The sequence below is a fragment of the Micropterus salmoides genome, unplaced genomic scaffold, assembly GCF_014851395.1.
Source record: "Micropterus salmoides isolate LMB-PRFRI ecotype aquatic unplaced genomic scaffold, ASM1485139v1 Ms_hic_scaffold_17, whole genome shotgun sequence".
Taxonomy (NCBI): domain Eukaryota; kingdom Metazoa; phylum Chordata; class Actinopteri; order Centrarchiformes; family Centrarchidae; genus Micropterus; species Micropterus salmoides.
Window position 1 is genome coordinate 2283446 of NW_024040817.1, and position 21869 is coordinate 2305314.

The following is a 21869-nucleotide window of genomic DNA, read 5'->3' on the forward strand; positions in this document are numbered from 1 at the left end:
CTCTCCTGCTCGAGAAATGACGCATAAACTAATATATATTCAATCATAAATAACATAAATAATCACCTGCAGGGTGCAGCTCTCAGATCCTCCTGTAGGTGTCGCTGTCTGTTGTCATTTCACAGACCTGTGTGGGGATGAATCTACTTTTAATACCTCTGATCAGCTACAACAAGCCCATTTATCACACACACACAAAAAATACACGAGTCTGATTAAATGCAGACAGCAATCTGCCGCGCGGAGGAACTTAACTTCCACTCCCACACCTCTTACTCACCGGGGCTCGTTCATTTTTCTTTAGATTAATGTATTAGCTGCACACAGGGTGTTGTGTGATGCTGCTGCACCAGAGCAGGCTGCAGTTTGCGAGGTCATCTCCAGGATCAAACAGGTGTTCAAAGAAAATCAACACACTGGCATTTCTAAATATCATCACATCATGTATTTTTATTTACACTCTCATGTATGTAAATAATGTTTTAACATGCTTTAAGGAAATGAAGCATAGTTAGATGTTAAAATATGTATAAAATGTATATAAATAGAACAAAAAAAGAGGATACTATACATTAAAGCAAAACTATAAGTTTAATCAGGGTGTTGCAGAGGCAGCGTGGTGCAGGTTAAAGTGGCTTTACGTTGCATAAAGTCGTTATAAACTGAATTTAGAGCACCACCTGTGTGCTGTGAGCTCCTACATGGCCGTATAGGAGTGTTGAAGCGATGTTTAGTCACAGCCATCCTGTGCTGTAAGTCATGAAAACAGCAGACCGGTGCAGCTCGGGGCTGCAGGAGGGGGACAGGGGGTGCGTGGCTGCAACATGCCTGCGCCTCTCCACCGCAACCCGACCAGCCGTGCCAGCGTCCGGCTGCGCCATTATCAAACTTTTCTGTACATTTTCACGTCACCTGGACGCGAAACATAAATTTGGCATCCTATGCAAATATATGCTGACGTAAAAGATCATGTGGTTTTTGTCGTCGATCCCCCCTATGAGCAACGAGGAGGGTTTTTTTTTCTCCTCTCTACTGTTGTCTTTAGGTTAGCTATGCTACAATCTTTACTGTACCCAGCGCTAGCTATATGCGCCCCGCACCGCACCACTCTGGATATCTGGGAATAATCAACTTCCAGGCTGTCGCTCCCTGCACCCGGAGACTACACACAGGTAGGACACAAGGGAAACTTCTTATTTATTTAACTCCTGGAGAGAAATTTTGACCAAAGTGACCGCAAAAGTGAAGTTATTAAAGCGGATTGGTTGCAGCCAGACTAGCCGCCTGGCTGGCTGTTTCTGCCCAGGCTGCTGCTGCTGCTGCTGCTGCTAGCGTCCGTCCGTCCGTCCGTCCCCTCCATCACAGGCTCTCAGAGTGGGAATCACCTTGCTTTCACCCAGAAAACCTCCACGACAGCCAAACTAGAATTAAAACAGATAGATACCTGGCTGTCACGCAACTTTAGTGGGTGTGCGACTGGTCTCGGGTTATATTTGAGGATAGTTGTCAGACAAGTGAATGTCATCCGGTTCGCGTTGTTTTTTTTTTTTTTGTTTTTTTTTGGTAGCCAACTTTTGCCGTCCCCCCTCCACCCCCGGTGAAAGTGCACATAATAAATTTATTAGCCAGCGGAGCTAGCCGCTAGCCAGTTAGCCCCTGTCAATGACGGGCAACCCGGTGAAGCTAAGTGCTTTAGCTTTAGCCTTTTCCCCCCCGCACACAGCAGCGCAAAACGTGGCTGCCCGTCTCTGGATGTTATGCTTTCATGTCGGGAAATGCATTTGTTTTGGCTGGCTCCCTCTCTCCCTCCGAGTTAGCGTTACTCCGCGGAGCCCTGTAGAAAATAATCCCGCTGTATTATGATTTTTTCCCCTCCGTGCCACGGTAGCGGTAGGAACCGGTGACAGTTTGGTTCGGAGTGTCGGTTCAAGTGTTGTTGTTGCCCGCTGTACGTTAGGTTCAAACGGGGCTAGCTAGCAGACAGCCAGTCTGGCTGCTTGGGTCATCTGAGGTGAAGCCTCCGTCAGCGGGCTGTATAGAAACAGCCTGGCTGCTGATGGCAGACTGGTTTTTAACTACCGTGTCAGGAGAAACGGACCCGGCAGATAAAATGGTTGTTAGTTTGTTTTGTTTTTTAAACTGGTTTACGTGTTTAAGCGAGCTGTCTTCAACGTTAACGGTCGCTTTTAACGCCTGTTTCGTATAGATGCGGACCGTTTGGTGTGCGTTACTCACTGCACGCGCTGCCGGTTAGTTTGATATTAAACAGTTTTCACGCTGAAACGAACCGTTGGTTTGTGATTTTTACACCTTTAACTTGTTTATATGGAGACAAATAAGTCGATCAAGTTTTGCTGAATTATGTTAATGAAGTCGTTTTATGTTAAATACAAACGGACTGTTGTAGATCTGGTTCAGAGGACTGGCTGCCTGTTTGGGTGAACAGCCGTTGACTTCACATCGGTTAATGGCAGACTGGTCTTTTACTGGTTTACACTGAAATAGGCCGCCAGTATGTACAGTATTCTGGTTTTTAAACTGGTTTTATATAAGGAGCACAAGGAAGGCAGTGTGGTTTCTAACTGGTTTATAAAGAAAATGTCAGATACCCTAATCTGAGACTGTTTTTTTATGGAGACAGGACAGTTAAGTTTTGTTGAATTATATTAATTGTGTCTTTCATGTTAAATACAAACTGTGGTAGATCTGGTTCAGAGGACTGGCTGCCTGTTTGGGTGAACAGCCGTTGACTTCACACCGGTTAATGGTAGACTGGTCTTCCACTGGTTTTCTACTGGTTTACACAGAAATAGGCTGCCAGTGTACAGACTCTCAGTTTGTATGGCAGTCTGGTGTGTAATCTAATCAGAGACTGGTTTTTATGGAAACCAGTGTGTGTGAAGGTTGAATTAAATGAATTTTTATCCATTGGCAGTTTTGTCTTTGTTTTCAAAAGCGGTTGTTTATTATTTAATTTTTTTTTTTTTTTTTTTTTTTTACAGCGACTGGCTGTTGTAGTTTGCTTGAACAAACTGGTTTATACGGTGTATTGATCCAGTACCATGTTTCTGAACCGGTATACGGACTGGCATTGGTGGCACACAATATAGAAGTTCTTTTCTCGTGATCAAAACTTTTCTCCTGGATCTCAAATTCATCCAGTTCCTTCTCAGTATGTTCTCCGACCTAATTTTCTACCCAAATCTTGTTACATAAAGATCATGAATAATTAGGTGTGCCTTGCGCGCCGGTTGAGGCCCATATGCATGCAGTGACGTGGTGGCACACACCAAAAAAATACACCCTGATGACCCTCAGTTTAGTCATCAACCAACCTACTCTTCTTGTTTGGTGTTTTGTGGTTTTTCCTTGCTGTCCTTGTGTGACTCTCTACAGCTTGAGTCTAGTTTGAAGGACGTACAGAGGGAAGATTTCTGTCAGGCTCAGAAGAACAGGTGTGTAAACTGAATTTGGGCAGGTTTTCACCCTCCACCACATCCCTGACAGTGTGACTGAAGTGTGTCTTGGCTCTTGGAAAACACAGGAGAGAGGCTCATATTTGGCAGCAGCAGCTCCTCCTCTTCCTCCTTCCTCTATACTGCCCGGTGACAGCATTAACATCCACCTCCTCCCAGCCGCTACCACTGTATGGCTCCTCTTGTTGAAAGTGTGTCAGATTTTTATTTTTTTTATTATTATCTCCCTCTCGCCTGTTCTGCTTCATAATCACATTTCCTTTTCCATTGACCGACTTTTTTTTTTGTCTCATATTTTGCCTCTATTGTATCGCCGCCGTGTCAGGCTTTTTAATCCTATGATATGGATGCAGGGATCAGTCAGTCATGCTGCCAGTCTCCGAATCAGAGCGCGCTCGCTTGCTCTCTGGCTGCTATTTATTTGTCACAAACGGCAACACACACACACGCATCACACACGCACACACACAGCTCTCGTGCACTTTCCCTTCCTTCGCCTGGAGACTTCACACACACACACACACACACACACACACACACACACACACACACACACCCTCGCTTTCCACTTCCTGCTCTAACACGCTGCTACTTCTTTGACATACACACACATTTTGCCGGCTCCTAAGAAGTGCAGCTGTGATTCGCTGTTGCCACCTGACCTGTCACCCCAATCCACAATCTCACACACACACACACACACACACACTCTGCAACTGTGGCGAGCTTTTATTTCACCGTTTAGACTGTTCACATCATTGGGTTTTTATCGCTATAAAATTGCTGCTTGACACTTATTTATTTTATTTTTTTAAATTATTTGTGGCGACAGAAATGGACCCCATTCTGCGTTTGTGTTGCCCTCCGTGGCATTCAGTCATGAGGGGTTTATGGCAGCTATACGAGCCGGGAAAACACACACACACACACACACACACACACACACACACACACACACACACTCATTGTTGCCCTGTCAAACTGCTATTTATTTCACACATGCACGCACATTCGCAAAGCACGCGTGACAGCTGCATCTTGCACGCACACACACTTTTTATTTTGCTTTTATTTCACTCAAGCACACACGCACATGTATTGTCGGTGCTATTGGTGTTTTATGAAATAGTGAGAGGCTGTGTGTGTGTTTGTGTGTGGGTGTGTGTTTGGGAAAGAGAGTACGAGCGTGCCATGTTGTGCGTGAGTGAGTGAAGTGGCGGTGATTTCGCGCGTGTGTGTGTGTGTGGTGAGTCACCGGAGAGCATGGGCTGGTCAGAAACACTGTGTGTGTGGGTGGGTGTGTGTTCGCCCTGCCTCTCTGCTGGAGCTCTTCATGGGGAAACTCGACACACACACACACACACATTTACACACATTTACACACACAGGCTTTTTTGGATCTGCACGGCTGCTGTTGGATCAAACCCACCTTCCACGTCGACTGGGAGGGTTTGGGGGCGAAGTTAGTGTGAACACGAACACCAGGGATCCCCATTTGACCAGATTTAACTCCCATGACTTCCCTAAGATATTAAGAGCTTTTATTTTGGTGTCATCTTTTTGACAATTTGTGCTCTCAGCTTCTTGTTGCTGAAGGACATCACGTTGCAGATGATTTCTTTGTCTGCGTTTGGAAATTTTTCTTTTAGTATTTTCTGCCATGCACACATTCTGCACCAGGGTAGAAGAAGCTGTCACACCATTAAATAAATTGTTTTTTAAAAGTTATGTGCCAATACCTCTTCACCAGTTTGTTCATGCTGTCAAAAGGCTTTTACATGTGTAATTTTTAAACTTGGGCCAGCTGCTCCGAAACTCTAGTCTTTTTTACTCTTTAAATCTAAAGGCTGTTTTTCTGCTGCATCCTATTCTCTGAAATTGGCAGTTTTGACTTTCTTAAAGGAGACCTGTTGTGCTTTTCCATATTTTATGAGTTATCTACAATGTTACAATGTTGGATGTTCATGTTAAACATGGTGAAAGCTTTAAATAAAGTATTTCAGAGAAATCCCTGTGAGCCAAAACCTCAGATTCCCTCCCTCTGTTTTCAACTGCTTTTTCTACCAACGGCTCCGTTCTACGACACACGGAGCCAGACGGAGCCGCCGTTCCATATATGGTCATTTGCTCTGCACAGCAACGCTCAGTTTGTCTGTACTGCTCTGAGGTAACAGCCTGAGGCGGTTTGCAACATTTTCGGATTGAACGGCATGTTTCTTTGCAACGTTGCGCAACGTTCTGCAACGGGCTTCGAGGTATGTTTGCTCCCGTTTGGTGGGCGTGTCTCAGGTGTTTCCCAATCGGCGGCAACAAGTTTGTAAACATAACGGCGTTAAAAAGGCAGGAAAATGCAGTGCGCTTGCGTACACAGCAGGGTGGTCAGGGGACCAACGTTTCCGTTGAAAAATACGTTTTGCTACGTTTTGTCTGCGCTGAACTCGCCCCCTGGTAACAGGCTTCAGGTCTTGGCCAATCAGAAGAAGACAGTGGGCTTTAGGGGAGGGGGTTAAAGAGATGGAGCATCTGTAGCTTGTTTCAGACAGAGGCTGAAATGAAAGGCCTACATGAAGGCCAGTATAAGAAAGAAAATTCAAAACTTTGAATCATGCAAAGCTGCCGTACAGGAGTCAACAGCAAACGTCTGGACAAACAATCCCACAGCGGCTTGTTAAAGCAGATATTAACATATTTTTTACATCTTTTAAATCTGCATCTGGACTTTTGCCAGTAACACAGCACCCGTTGCATTTTGAGACCGTTTTTGGTCTGTTTTCCCAACCCTGTGGTTCTTCAAAACTTCAAACTTTTTGTGTCATGCCCCCCTTCAGAAGCCAAAAAGCCAAAAATATTGGGGGAGCAACAGATATAAAATGAACCATGTTGAATTCACTTGAAATAAAACAAATGATCGCTGCACTGTCATCACCAAACTCTTGTTGTTTTTTTTTGTTTTTCCTACTTAAATCATCTTCATTCAACTTCTACTCAATATTTATTCCCTGGTCATCCACGCATCAGATCTATGCCCCTCCAGTTTGGGAACCGCTGCCCTAACCAATCATTAGTGAGTTAAGTAGTGAGTTTGCCCCGCAAACAACATTTTCAGGCGGTTCAGAAGCTGTCGAAGTTAATATGAGCAGTTTATCGTTTTTCACAACATCGACAACAAAATCAAGGAAACACAGAAGTTTTAGTTTCACAAGAACTAAATCCAGGGAACCTCAAATTGGACTGGCCACAGAAATGAAAACTCTTGCTTCGATGTCTAAATAGAGCACCAAGAATACTTTTCTATCTGCCCTGATGACCCTGTGAGGTTTAAACCGGTCGCTTGACTAACTTGATAAAGGCTTTTAAAAGAAAGTTTGCTTAAAAGTGCCTAAAGAGTGTTTTATTTTCTGTTAACAGTGGAAGAAAGATATCGATTTTAAGGGTTTAATCACTTAAAATTATGTTTATTTAATCTATCTTACACTTGGTTGTCGTATCTGGGACCACTTGACCGAGTCATATGAACTGATTCTGATCAGTGCCTGATTTAATCAGAGCATCTCTATTAAGCATCATCCATATCTGATGTGGCTCATTGTGTATGATAATATTTAATTCTGTTATATCATTAATCAGTATGATCCTGTTATCTATGGGCAGTATCACCTAAATCTATCCCCATAATGAAATATTGATCAGTGTGGAAACGGCAGTAATGGTAATGGCGTTTTACGTGTCCTGTGGTCTGCGTGCTGCTTCAGAGGCTTTTCCACGCTGCCAAGAATAAATGAGGGGGAAATGCTTGTAATTGTTTAAATTTTTTTTGGCAGGAGGAGGCTAAAACTTTAGGATATTGAATACTGGCACAATACAGCAGATTCAGTCCAAAAATATCCGCGTTTACTTTCACAGCCTTCACGGGTCAAACCAGAAAACAGAGAAGATGAAGTGTACATCCTAATGACACGTTCCTAAAAATTTTACGTAAATACAGTGACAGAAAAAATAAAATACAGGAGAAAATGCAAATGAGGTTTTTTTTTCTTTTTTTTTGCAGACAAGATAAATCAAGCTCAGTTGTGGTTGCGTGCTTGTCAGCTGAGAGCTCTGTAGAGTAATTAATATTAATGTAACATGCAAATAAAACAGTAAGACTTCACTTCTGTCGTCTGTCTGCAGAAAGAGAGGTGTAGAAAGCTCGTCTTTATGCGGCGCCGCAGGGAGCCGTGTGATTGATAAACAAACTAACAGTAAACACGTCTGCTTCCACATGATGAAATATCTGTCTGGACCAATCACTGACAAATATGTCACCTTGTGTTTTTTTTTTAGCTGTAACTGTTAGTTTCCCCTCCGGGCCAATCAGCTTAACATCGATCTGCAGCGCCGTCCCGCCCACAGCTTCGTCAACGGGGACAAACTGGGAGGTCACGTGATGTGAGACAGTCAATAAAACAAAACTACATGCCAGATTATAAAATAAAATATAGTGTATATAGCCAGGGCTGTTTGGGAACGGGTCATATTGGGCCGCTTGTATGTTTTTCTGTTGGGGTCACTGTTCCATGCAAGGGGGGTTCACCTATTTAGTGCTAGATAAATAGCATTGAAATTAAATGAGAAACTATGTTAGACAATTGGACAAAATGGACATCTAACTAATAAATAAACTACACCTTTTTGTTTCACCAGGATTTAACTGTTCAAACAAATATTTTAAGGTATTTTCAGGCCAACTTTGAAGAACTGCATTTCACTTAAAACACATAATTCAGCTTTATGTCACATGTGAGAAGGAAAAGCAGTAAATCCTTATATTTTGAACCCCTACTATGTTTGGTAAGGATTAATTGACTATCAAATTAGTTTTATAAAAGGGTTTGACGATACACTTAGCTCACGAGAAGGAGACGAGATGATATCTTAACACCGTTTTTAAGAAATCTTGATAAGGGGCCTATGATATCAGTGAATTTTTCCCAAATTCCGCGATTTCCCCGTTTTCAATTTGTGTTTTTGAATTTAAGCACATTTTGCCATCAGTGTATAATCATGTGGGTTGATTCATAAAATTCCAACAAAATATTTAATCAATATCAATGAATTTGATGTATCACACCAATTTACATTGAACTGGGGTCAATTCACAATGAATGTATTGTTGCAACTTGTGCTTTGAATCTTCCGCTGTTCATTAGGTTACTTGATTACTGATAATGTCTTCTCAGGGATCTTCTACAGCCTCCATATGCGGCTGTATAAAGACTGTTTTGACATAGCTCTTTAATTTTTGTTTTTTAACGGAAAGTCTGACTCCGCCCAAACAGCCGCGAAAATCTTCACCGACGTGGCCGCACTTTTGAGAGTTTATTGAAGTGATGAGCTGTTTTTAGCTGACTTCGATATGACAGAACATAGCAGTAGTCTTAATCGCAGCGCACTGCCATACTGTGATTTTTACTGTAATTGATTTTTAAAAATGGCGAGGGGCATCTTCTCTGCTAATGTCATGCTGACATTGTGAGACAGCGAGAAATATCGCCATGGTTTAATATCACAAGATCTTGTGGCACGATTTCATCACACCCCTAGTTTTAGATACAATTCCTGTTGATTGACTAATTGATTTTTTTTATATATATTTATAAAGAATAAGAAGCCTGTAGTGGCGCAAAGCCCGCCATGGCAGCGGGGAAAAAACAGCGAGTACAGGTAGAATATTTAAATCTGTGAATTGAGGTTTTACTAGTTGGTTAGCGGTTAGAGTTTTATTTTGTTTCTGTTGAGTTTGAGGTGTGTTTTGCGATGATTTTAAGAGGCAGGAAAGTTTTTGTTTGGTGAACAAGAATTAGGAAGGTGTGCAGCTGTTTTTCTGTTTTCTTTTTAATTAGACAAAAAACACCATCACCTGAATTTCTTTCCTCTTAAAATATATTCAGGCTCCACTCTGTGAAAGTGTGTAATTTTGTCATAATGTACGGAGTGCCCATTAAAAAAAAACTAGTCGGATTTATTTCTGCTTTATCTCCATCAATCGTCCGGTGAAAGCAGGTGTCACTTTTCTTTCCGCGTATATCTCATATTTAGAGACAAACACTTCAGAAACAGATGCTGTGTTTGTTATCGCTGCTTATATTATTTAGATTTTTTTTTCCCCCTCGTAAATCTCCAAGAAGTCATTTTTATTCATGAAGAGAGAAAAGAATTCTTATTTTCTCATTAAAGCCTGCAGTGTGTGTTTCTCAATTACTCAACACATGAGTGACCAGCACCACTGATGGGCTCATCAGACAAAAAACGTCTTAGATTAGCTCCCCCCACCCCCAGATCTGTGTTTTGTTGAAGAACCCCCTCCCCTCATGTCTGGATTGTTAATTTGAACCTTGTTCCAAACCCTCATTTATCCAGAAAAAGCTTACTGAGCACGGTTCCCTCTTTTTCATCAGCGTCCTCATTGATATTCATGTGTTTCCTCATTTTCACACCTGGGGGCCGCCCGCTAACGCCACAGGCTCGTCTCATGATGGCCTCCGCTGGGAGAGGACGCTGCCTTGCTCAAGAGAACTGCAGTTGTATGTTTTATTAAGACAGAGGATATTGTTTCCCAGTATTTTTATTTTCGCCAGCTGGTCCGCAGTTGGAAACAACCACTTTCCAGGCGAGAGGCTGTTTCTGTGATGCTGCCTCGGCCCGTCTTCTTCTTTCTGATCTGTTTGACAGCAGCTCCTCTGCTGAGCCGCTTCACCTTGCAGAAACAAAGTGGAAACACTCAGCTGCCGCCACTAATGAACAGGTTAACACTGAGGCAAGAAAATCAAATGAGTTTTCCAAATTCACAGTGAGCGATACGAGACTGTGGACTGTTTTAAACCGTGGTAGCTATTACTTAAATATCTAAAGGCGTGTAGGATATTCTGGGCAATGATTCAAGTAAGCAGGAGCTTTTTAATGATTTTTTGATTTGTTTTTATTTTGCTTGATTTTAAAAAACATTCCCTTCTGGTTCATTCACAGGTTCTCAATTGATTTTCCAGATAAGTTATAGTGACATTTATACCTGTAACATATTCTGGGAATTAGGTCTGAACAATTAATCTAAATATTTTAATATATTTTTTTATATTAATTTATAATTTTATAATAGTATTTGTTTAAAGGTGATATGTGTTTCAAAATAACATTTTAAAGTAAATATTTTTGTGCTGCAGAGATGTCCTGGCCTACACATCATATTTGTTTGGTACAGATACTTTAGAATAATAATGTAAAAATGATAATTTCCCTTTAATATTGCAAATCATATCGTAATTGCAATATCAAAATAATCGCTGTTGAATATTTTTACAGAATCGTTCAGGCCAATTCAATATTACACATTTATATTTTGAACACCCTTGAGATTTGAACTGTTAGTCAAACAAAGCCATATTTTTTGATGATGTCGAAAAAAGTGAGTGACTGGAAAACTGTCACTTGTTTTTAAGTGACGGATGATAGTGATGATGCCATCCTTCTTGTTAACCTGCCACCTTCCATCCCCTAGCAGCAGAGGGAGATGGGTTGTTTGGTTTAGTCCTTATAGGCAAGTCACGCCACTCGGCAGCCATCTTGGCAACGCCTCCGCGCAGCTATTTCGGGCTAACGAGACCAGGCTACTATCTGAATGAATGGGGAGAGCATGAGAACTGTGCTTTTACTGGGACACAAAAACTACATGAATCAGCAGTAGAAACTAATAAAAATCGCTGAAATAGTTTGGCTGCTAAAAGCAAACGATGGCTTTCTAGCGGGAGGGGCGGGATAACCGCCATCTTTACCGTTACGGGCTTTTCCCCATAGAGTTGTATTGAGGATGTGATTGAGTGGCGTGTCTCCTCTATAAAACGTGGCAGGTTTAGTTTAGCTTAATTGATCCTTTCTCTGATGGGGATTTGTGCAAGTTAGACTCCATGACTCTAAATATCAGTATAACTTCACCATCCGTGAAACCAAAGCGGCAGACGGGCTTTACAGTTGCGACGTTTTCTCTGATACACAAATAAGTCATGAGTCGGTTCGCTAGTCGCGGGTTGAACAAAACAAACCAGGTCCATCCCCCACCGGTTAAAAATGAACAAATGCCTGGGGTTATTGGTGTGTCATGATTTCACGTGCAGCTGACTTTTCCTTTGCACGTTAAGAAAAATAACTTTCTGAACTCATTGCTTTGATTTTTTTTTTCTAAATCACATTTTGCCCCAAAATAATAATACAAAGAAATTATGTTTCTGAAAGGAGGAGGATTTTGATTATTAAGAATTCAGTTACTTTTAATTTCACTTTTCACATGTTTGGTCTGTGAAATGTCAAAATAAATGACTAATGCCCTTCACATTGCCAAAACCCAAAGAGACATCCTCTGACTTCTTACTGAGCCTGACCTCCAGTCAATAACCTCCTAGTATTACTGTTATATGACATTCAAAGAAATACGACCATCCAGCAAATATTTGTGTCTTTTATTACCTGATAAACAACTAAATAAAATGCCATGTACATTCACTGTAATAAATAAATAACCTGTGGAATGTAATCATTTTACTCTGGTTTTCTTTTCATTTAATTGCATTTTTTTTCCATCTTTGTTGCCAGGTTGGAGCAGGTCAACTGGCGCTCAATACGTTTTTATTACCTAGACAGGTTTTGGCATTAGCTGTGGAAAATTAGAACTGACCCCTAGATAATTATAATAAATATAATATTGATTATGCTAATTAATGTCCAGAAATACAACTTTCTTTTCATTTGAAGCAAGAGAGACTGAAGAATACAGTCTGGACAGGAACTATACATTTTTGGTGCATAAGGTGAAAGCTTTTACTTTCATTATCATTATTCAACTAACTGTATTACTTTAAATTAAATAATACACCGTGTACCAAATCATCAGGTTCTTTGTGTGACACAGAGCGAAACAGGTGAACAGATGTCTGCCTCCTGAATTCTCCTCAGACCTGCGTGGTAAAGAAGACGAGTTTATCTTACACAAAAACAAAAATAAATCATAAAATTAAAGTTCATGTATATGATAGATGGAATTCCCTACTTTTCACCTAAGTTAGGATGTATATTTTCTTTTTGATGTCTGGTCGCACTCTTGTCACTGTCACATTTGACTGTTTAAAATACATGAGACAAGGCTCTTTTGTTATTTATAGTTTATAGTTTCTATTTTCTTTTTGAACTGATTGAATTAGCCTCATCCTGCTGATTTCCAAATTTAGGAATCGGGAGCTCTCATTCTCAATCTCTCTTTCTCGCTCTCACACACAGACAGACGCACACACACACACTCACTCAGTGTAAATAGGAAATTGTTTTTTGGCAGCGGCGCTCTGAGACACAACAAAGCCCTGTTTCAAACGCAAGGATGGTTTCTATTTAGGCAGCATTTCTAAGAACGAAAATGTTAGTTTCATCAGGTAGGACACATGGGAGGAAGGAAGCATGCAGTGATTTCTTAGGAGGAGTAGGAAATCCCACAATGCATTGCAACAACATTGCTAAATAACAAAAGCCCAAAAACATCTCCCAATATTACAAGATCGCAGGTGTGAAGTCTTGTCTTTGAGGAAGTTTCCTAAAAGTGCATTTAAAGGGGAACTCCACGCTGAATTACACAGAAAACTGCGCAACTGAGAGCATGTGACCACACCCAGATCAGTGATGTCACAACAGGGCTGTCCAATCGGGGGTTAAAGGTTAGCCAGTGTACTTTGAATCTATGAGAATAAAGTGTTCAATAGAAACTCGGTGGCAACTACAAATTAAACGCAACAATGAGTTAATGGTGCTGGAAAATCAGAAACATTATAAACATTTAATTTAGTGGATTTTTATACCCATGATTGACGAGTTAGTGGAGGTGGCAAGTTTTTTTTTTTTTAACAGCTGTTTGTTCAATCATTGTCACCTGCTGACCTGAAGTTACGATTGGTTACAGTCGCAATGGATAAGACACATGCCTTTGGTGTGAGAGACCCGGGTTCAGTCCCCCACTGACACTTAAGACACTTAACCCCTAGTTGCTCCAGAGGCGTGCGACATCTGACATATATATATATATATATAGCAACTGGAAGTCGCTTTGGATAAAAGCGTCAGCTAAATGTAAATAGAGAGCCAAAGTCTGTCCCTTCCACTTCCACCCTATGGGAAGTTATTTTGAAAAAACGGTGAAAGACATCCTGTTTGAGTTGTGCCCTAAATTAAACACATTATGTTTGTCAATTTAAAGAGGTGGTATTCTGCTTTTTAGCTTTTCTCCTCTCCTTTGAGTTATATACCTTTTTTTGTGCATGTAACAGTTTTGCAAAGTGAAAAAGCCCAAAGGGAGTTCCCATCTCCTACAGAAAACTCTGCTCTGAACTGCCTGAAAACAGCTTGTTTTGTAGTCCAGCCTTTTCTTAGGCTTTCTTGTGACGACACAGCAAAATGTGCGTGATAACGCTCGCCAAGAGGCTAGTCCAACACGCCCTCAAAAACAGCGGTGGAAAAACAGCGAGCTGCAGCACACAGCTCTCCTCCCTCTTCCAAACACTAGCTACCCTCCAGGCAGTCAGTGGACAGAAAGTTGTTCCTGTGATGTAGAGACAGAGCTCAGTTAAAACTTTATGGATGAAAGATGCTTTTGTTACAGATTAATAACTCACTACTCTGAAACTCTCGCTCCAGTCCATGTTGCCAAGCTGGTTGGCAACATGTAGCGTTTACTGACTTCTCGCTGACCCGCCCTTCTCTGCTTCTGATTGGCTATTAGTCCTTAACTAGGAACTGCACATGTGCAACTCCCGACAAAGCTCATTTAGAGACAAGATGTATCACTCCATAGCTAAAACGAAGCCTTCAACACAGGGTGGAAAGAGGAGCTGCAGCAATGTGCAGTATGACGAAAAAAATATAGTGTTTTTTGAAAATGAAACCTGTTCTGGTAAAACACCTTAATAATATTATTAACCTGAAAATTAGCCTGATACCACCTCTTTAAATATAAGTCGCAGTTTGTCGTAACATTAATTTTGTGTGAAAACCAAATGTTCATTGCTTGGTTGCTACTAGCTAGGTAGCTTAGCTATATTCCGCGCATAGATTTATCTCACCTGATGTTTTTAATCCAACGACTCCTTTCATCTCCTCATCTACGCATGGAAGAAAAAGTTATGACGTGATAAGAGACTTTTGGATTTGTAGTCTTTGTAGTCTATGTATTTTCAAAGTTGTATACTTTCACAGCTTTATGACAAACTTGTCTTTTAATTTGACAAATTTATGTGTAATCCAGGGCACAATTCAAACGGGATCAAAAGATTTTTTGTCTCTTGCCTCGATTACATATTTTTTCTGAAATAAGGTCCCGTGGGGCAAAACCTTTTTCTGCACACTGCTTTAAGGATCCAGTTTTCCTTCAGAGAAAATTACCTAAATTTAAATTTGTTCAGGACACTAGAAACAAATCCGTCCATCATGTTCTGTATTTTAAACAGTCTGTGGCGCTCTGTGTTACCCCAGCTCCTACAGCTGTACATAAAAAGAGCCATCAGGGCTGACATTACTCACAGTGTCCCTTCACTCCGAATAAAACCCCGCTGCTACTGAGGTCACCATCACACCAACCAGCTGAATGTGATACTCCCTGACGGAGGCTTATTCATCTCCAATGAAAGAATCTGTTTCAGACGCAGGCGGTGAAAACGTTACTCTACTTACCAAACTGTCCCGTCTACCTTTTATGGAAAGGAAGTTGTCGTGAAGACTAAAATAATATCAGGGGGAATCAAAGTTTGCGATGAAAACTGATGCTGCAGTTCCTCAATCGATCCCCTAAATCGATCAGTTTCATCTCAGGACATTTGAGCTGCAGGATCCCTGAGTAGGACTCTGTCCATCAACAGAAAAGGATTAAAGCTGCTGGTTTGAATCCCTGAGCCAGCAGGAAGATCCGTAGAGATAGTGAATGCATCGCTACTGCCAGCTCTTGAAAGCTACTCGCAAGGTTCAGAAAAAGTAAAAATGTCCAGGTATGCGCTCCATGTGTGAAAATGAAATCTCTGATGTAAACCATTTTTTGTGCATGGAAAGAATTTAAGAAGGTGCTGTATGTGGCCAGGATTTTCTCTCGAGGTCCAGTATGTGGAGTAGAAATGAATTCCCTCTAGCAAATAATGCTGCTCACAGAAGAGTTACTGTTGTTTTACTGTCTGAACTTCAATCAATCAATCAATCACCCTGCAGCACTTTACAAAAAAGAATACATAGGACAAACTCTCACTGCTGTCAGGTTCAAAACAATATCTTGACTTTTTAAATTCTGAATCTAAATTGACATTTTGTCTATGAGACTTTTGAATAGTAGTGAAGTAGTAGTAGTGCATAACGCTCCTTAGGAAATATGGTCTTTTGGTTGATGCAAGAGGTTAAAGTCAGTCCTGCCACATACAGATACCTACAGCAGTGTTACCCATTAATTAACAAGACCATGGCGGCCCGCCACACCATAGTTTCAAAATGAACCGAAAATATTTTTACACATCTCATAATTACATCACAGACCTCTAACGTTGTGTTTTGTGGGCGCTGCTGTGAGCTCGCACACTAACACACTTTGGTCTCCGACTCGAGACAACCACTTTTCTTTTGAGGTAACTACGTTAACGGCCTGTTTCTGTCACTCGTTTGTGAGAAGGCGAATAAGCTAGCCGCACCTAAATTTGGAGTGCACGCGTATTAAAGCCTTTATGGTAACTGAAACGGCCCAGAGCGAGCTGACAGGCAGGTTAGAGACTTTATCCTGTCAGTTTGTCTCTTTACAAAGACAAGTGTTGCAGTATGAGAGTCCTGCCTGAACAGAGGCTGTGAAGTCTTACCACATACATTATTTATCAAACTGGGTCGGACTGGATGAATTTAGCGCGAAGATACATGTGACAACGTCCGGTTTTCAAGATAAGGTGTCTATACAGGATGGAAATAAGATTAATTGGATTATATTCACAGAAAGTATAAACATATTACATGTGTCCATTAAAAGTAAAACAAAATCAACAATAAAATGTTAGGGAAATTACTTATTCTATTTTCTATTCTTTGATTTAGGGTTGCTGGAAAAACATTGAATAAATTTGTTGACTTTTGTTGCTGTTTCATCACCATTTATAGCTATACAATGGTTTTATGATCAAATAGTTTACTAGAGCACAACATTGTTTACAAGAGTGCAAAGTTCTTCATAGATAGCCTCTTAATTTAGCACCAAATTAATGCATTTAACTTTAAAATGTACAATGGGGGCATGCACACCCACCATAGTCTCTTGTGGGAAACACTGCACGGTGTAGGTTTTGATTTATAGTTCAGATCTCACCTGTATTCAGTCTTTGATTCACTTTATGTTACAACTGATGGCGTATATATATATATATATATATAATATAATAAATAAAAGACTGTTCTGGCCAGTCAGGTGAGCATAAGGTTTCAGTGGAGTTGTCTTTTACTAGATGTGTCACTGAAAAGATTACTGGGCCAGTATTTGGTGTACTGTCAAGGTAGGAGAGTATTTGAGGATAATGGATGTGGGTTTGTCAAACAACTTGCTGCCTTTCACTTCCCTTTTACTTTTGATCAAAAACATTTTTTAGTGACTTTGAGTGTACTTAATACAAAGTGACTGGGTCTTTGTCTGAACACGGCCTGTGTGTTGAGCTGTGTTTGAAATCAGCAGGGCAGAGTATTTTTCTTTTTCCAGCTTCCACCCTGCAGAGTTGTACTGTATGCAGGTCAGTGTACTGCCGGTATTTGTCATAGTGACCTCTTTCTCTGTCTGGAAAACCACTGTTACAGAAATCTGAACAGACAGACTCCCCCGCTGTTTGCTACCTAACATCCACATTAATATTTCACACTGAGTTTGTGCACGTTGGGAGTGTGTGAGTCTGGATGAAGAGCAATTAAAGTGCACCGTTTTTCTCACTTTGTTTCGGAGCAGGACACTGTCAGATGTGTCAGTCAAAGGAACTAAATGCTCTTCAAAATAAGAGCAAGCAGGATTTTTTTTCATTAAACATCTAAAATCCTCACATTTTTAAAGGGATTTCTCTTTTGTCTAAAAAAGAAAGATGTCCTTAAACTTAATTGCCCAAAAAAGCCTTTTTACTGCCTTATGTGGCGCCTTTTGAAGTATGTTTTAAATATTTTAACTGGTATTTTTGCTTAAATTCATTATATACACAGTGGAGATGGAACAGGAAAAGTTTAGTTTAGAAGAAGTTGAACACAATGCCAGTTTTTAACCACTTCAGCTGCCTTACAGGCTACTTTTCTTTGTTATTTTTATAGCATTTCTGCTTCATTAGACAGTGTGTATACACTGGAAAGGTTACAGGAAAGATGGGAGAGGAAGCAAAATGTAAACTTGGAAAGAAAAGTAGTCCAACACAAACACAAAGGCATTTTCTACCTTTACTGCCTTTTGTTTCTGTCCTCTCTGTGGCGTGCTGTTGTCAGACAGTATACAGACACACAGGGAGGTATAAACTTGGGCTCAGAGCAGCCAAACTCAGGCTCGTTAGTTTCCCACTTTACTTTTTAATGTGGTCAAAAATTCCACGTTTTGGTGAAGTGTAGACAAGGCGTCAAGCATGGGGACTATTTTTAGGCGTTGGCGGATCAAGGCTTGCGCCATCGTGCCATTTCTCTGCCTGACTCATCACCACGACAGGAAATGAACTGCTGTCTTTCTCTACCAGTCGCAGCAGGAGATGGTTTTTCCAAATTCAGCAGCCACTCCTTCGTCTTTTACTAGCCAAATTAATTTGTTGAAAATGTACTTTTTTAAAGGACAGACCGACCTCTAGGCTAAGTGGTTGTTTTCTTAGCCCACGTAGTTTCAGCTGGGAGATGTGTGCCGAATTTGCTACGTCACGCAAGATCTTTTACCTTTTTCGTTTTAATAAACAAAATCAATTCACAACATGTCAAGAAAAGGAAATATTCTTACACCTATTTTCCTTATCAAACAGAAAAAAATACAAAAAACACTTCATTCAAACCCCACAGAAACAAAATAAACCTCACCAAAACCGTCTTGGTTAGTCTTTCCACTGTTTCAACAATCAACAGCTCTGGTTTCGTCATAAGAAACCCTTCAATTCACAGTTAGAAGTGAAAATCCTCCTGCTCTACACGCTGTCGCTGCCGCTCTGATGCCCGACCATCCTCTCGCTCCACTCCGCCGTGTCTTCGTCGTACCCGGAGTAGGAGTCCTGGAGCTGGATTCCTTGCCGTCAAACTGGCCTCCGTCGGTCCTGGACACTGGGTTTGGTTCCGGTCCAGCCGTGTTCACTAGGATTAGCGGTTAGACGGTATCATGAGAGGATGTAGGATTACTCCAGACACGGCCTGTAAGCGGGTACGAACGAAACGATTAGTCAATAATACGAATAAATGTTAGTTGCAGCCCCATATTGATTATATCTTTAATTGTCGATGTCTTGCAGGCCTTATATATCTGTGACCAGCTCCTGAAACTTGACTTTTCTTCTTCAGTTCTCCCCTCCTCTTCCTCTCGCCTCCTAAAAACAGAAATGACCTTCCCACTCCAGTCTGAACAGTCTGTCGGAGGCTGAAAGCTTGAAGCTTGAAGCTTGAAATCTCATCTGTTCAAGAAGTGCCTCTTGTTCCCGTCTTCTTCCTCCTCACTCATCATCCCTTCTCTGGTTTCTTCCCCCTGTCCTCCATGCACAGTAAAATCAAAAAGCTTTATAGAAGTTTTTTGGATGTATAAAACCTCTTAAACCCCGCCGGGTCGCCGCTTTAGCTGCTTCTAAGCTGCTGATTAATGTTTAAACATATGATCAATATGTCAGTATCAGAATCAGCTTTATGTGTTGTCTCTGCCTGCTAACTTCTGCCACACATCTCTCATCCTGCACCCTGTTGTTGTTTTTGTTACGTTGCTGCCTACAAAATAAAAGTGCGTGAGAGAGAGAGAGAGAGACAGATCTGCACTCTCACTGGTCATCAGGACATAAAAACTACATGAATAGAATCGGCATTAAAATCTGATAAAAATCGCTGAAAAAGTTTGACAACTTTGCCCCAAAATAAGGTTTAAAAAGCGTTTTTTCCCGACCGGTTATACTTCCACTACGCATGCGTCACCACTTCCGCGCATGCGCAGTAGAAGTAAAACATTCCCTTACGTCAGCGGAACCACACGATTGGCTGAAATATGAGGAGGGGCGGCGTAGTGTTATCCATTGGGCCATCGCCATTATCAAAAAATATGTCAATGTTCAAAAATGAATACGCAATTTTATATTGTAATTGGCAGTTTTTAAGCTCTCAAATGAAACAGTATTGGAATTGACCTCAAAAATCGAGGATTGTTTTGAGTATAACTTTGGTTGTGCTTATGCTGTGTTGAAGAAGACTTCAAACAAGCAACTGTGACCATAAAGTCATTAGTAAAGTGTTTACTGAGGTAATAAATCAAGGGAGAAGTAGCTTAATTTTGTCATTGACAACAATGCAGCCTGACTTCTTTTTTGGAACCACTGTTGTCGCCCCCCTCGCTGGCCATTAGAAAGAGTGCAGCTCTTCCACTTAAACTTTTCATCCTCTGTTCTCTCCATCCTCATTGAACGCAGTGTGGGCTAATTTGTAAGTCTCTGCAAACTACTTTACCCATAACACCCTCCACTGCATTTGTCGGCAGAGCCTCTCCCCACACGTGTCTTTGCAGAAGAAGCATCTTGAGTCGACTCCAGTCTGTCTCAAGTTTAATTAATGTCACTTGACTTCACACCTGTTAATCCTGCAACCGAATATAACCAAACATTTGTTAATGTAACCGAAGTGTCCCTGTGGTGTTTTGAAATTTTAGGAAAGTTAAAACCAAGATTGCAACCAAACTAATCAGTAAACCTCAGCCGCTGTGCAGAACAACTTGTGCTCAACAACTGAGCACATTGAACAGAACACGGTAGACTTTTGAAAGTCATTGAAAGGTCTTGAATCTGTGATGGTGAGAATTGCCTTCGCCATCTGATGTGTGTTTTCTTGTCTGGCTTTAATTTTTGCCCCGCTACCTTTCCCTGAGGTTTTCGTGCTGTACGTGCTGCCCCCCCCCCCCCTCCCAGCACCACCTCCATTCCTCTCGTCCTTAGTTTCCCACAGTTCCCTGCTTCACCTATTGAACCCAGCCACCAGCCCAGGAATGGAGCAGGGGGAACGGCAGGAATGTGGCTCCAAGTCCGAGCCAAGAGCACAAAACAAGGAAGGCAGAGCTCAAACGCCCCGCCTCCCCGGGAGCCAACACGGCGTTTTTATTGGCTGACTGCTGTAGGCTGACCACCGATTCTCTGTCCCCATTGGCTGCTTTTCCCTCTTCACTCCCTGCTGCTCTCCGGCCTATCACGGCGCTCTCATGCTGTTAAAGTATGTGTGCGTCTGTTTGTGTGTGTCATCACTCTGATACTTAGCGACAGCACCGTCTTGAGTCTTGCCTGGTTTCACCAAACAGCATTGTGGGATAATTATTCTGCAGCTCAGGACAGTGTTGTGTGTTACCTCCTTGTTAGCTTCTGAGCTGCCATATTAAAACTCTCTCACACACACACATCAGTGTCACTGCATTATTGTCATCATAAACATCATAAACAAAAAGCAGCGTTAAGGTATATGAGGCAGGGAATATGATTATCTGTTCCACCGCTCTGTGCAGTGCGGCAAACAAAACCAGGCCGAATGTATGGCTATAGGCCAAGTTTCTACACAGCTATTATTAGACTCCACTTCATCCTACAGGGGAGAATGATAAAGATAAGTTAGGTCAGTCGGCTGTGTCATCTGGGACGTTTTCAGTGTCACAATGCAGAGACTCTTACAACAGGAGAATAAGCTGGAAAACCAAAATCAACAACATGACATGTAGCCATGATGAGAGGAGGTCAAAGGTTAGGGGGGGGGGGGGGGGGTCCTGACACAGCCAGTGTGAAAGGCAGAAAACTGCTGTCACTCAGTGCCGTGCATGTTTACGTTGGCATAGTTGTTAGAGGAGTGGTTTAGACGCTGGACCGTGTTTTTCTAGGTGAAAGTCTGTGTTTAAATTCCAGCATATTTATAGCATGAAAACAGAGATTGCAGACAGGTTATTTGTAACATGTTTCTCAGCAAATGAATCCCTGAAGTACCGTGGAGGATATAAAGACTGTGATAGGAATCAGATGGTCTATAACCTATTTGTAATGAAAACCATTTGGGGAGCGAAGCATCGCATTTTGTTCAGATGTAAGAATGTAAGTGGAGTGTAATAGGAAAATGGACATACAGAGGCACTATTTAAACTTTATTTCAACAGTTTGT

General features: G+C 41.4%; 1 protein-coding gene across 2 annotated transcripts in view; it reads left to right on the top strand.

Annotated features, from left to right (window-relative positions):
• Positions 1 to 488: 488 nt before the first annotated feature.
• LOC119906844 (zinc fingers and homeoboxes protein 2-like) overlaps positions 489 to 21869 on the top strand; it is a 135439-nt gene continuing 114058 nt past the window's right edge. The window contains exon 1 of one of the 2 annotated variants that reach the window (XM_038724269.1): positions 489 to 1172. The gene's annotated coding sequence lies outside the window, so the exon portion shown is untranslated. Of the gene's footprint in view, positions 1173 to 21615; positions 21803 to 21869 lie in introns of those variants that run through there. The other variant, XM_038724270.1, reaches the window with a different exon arrangement.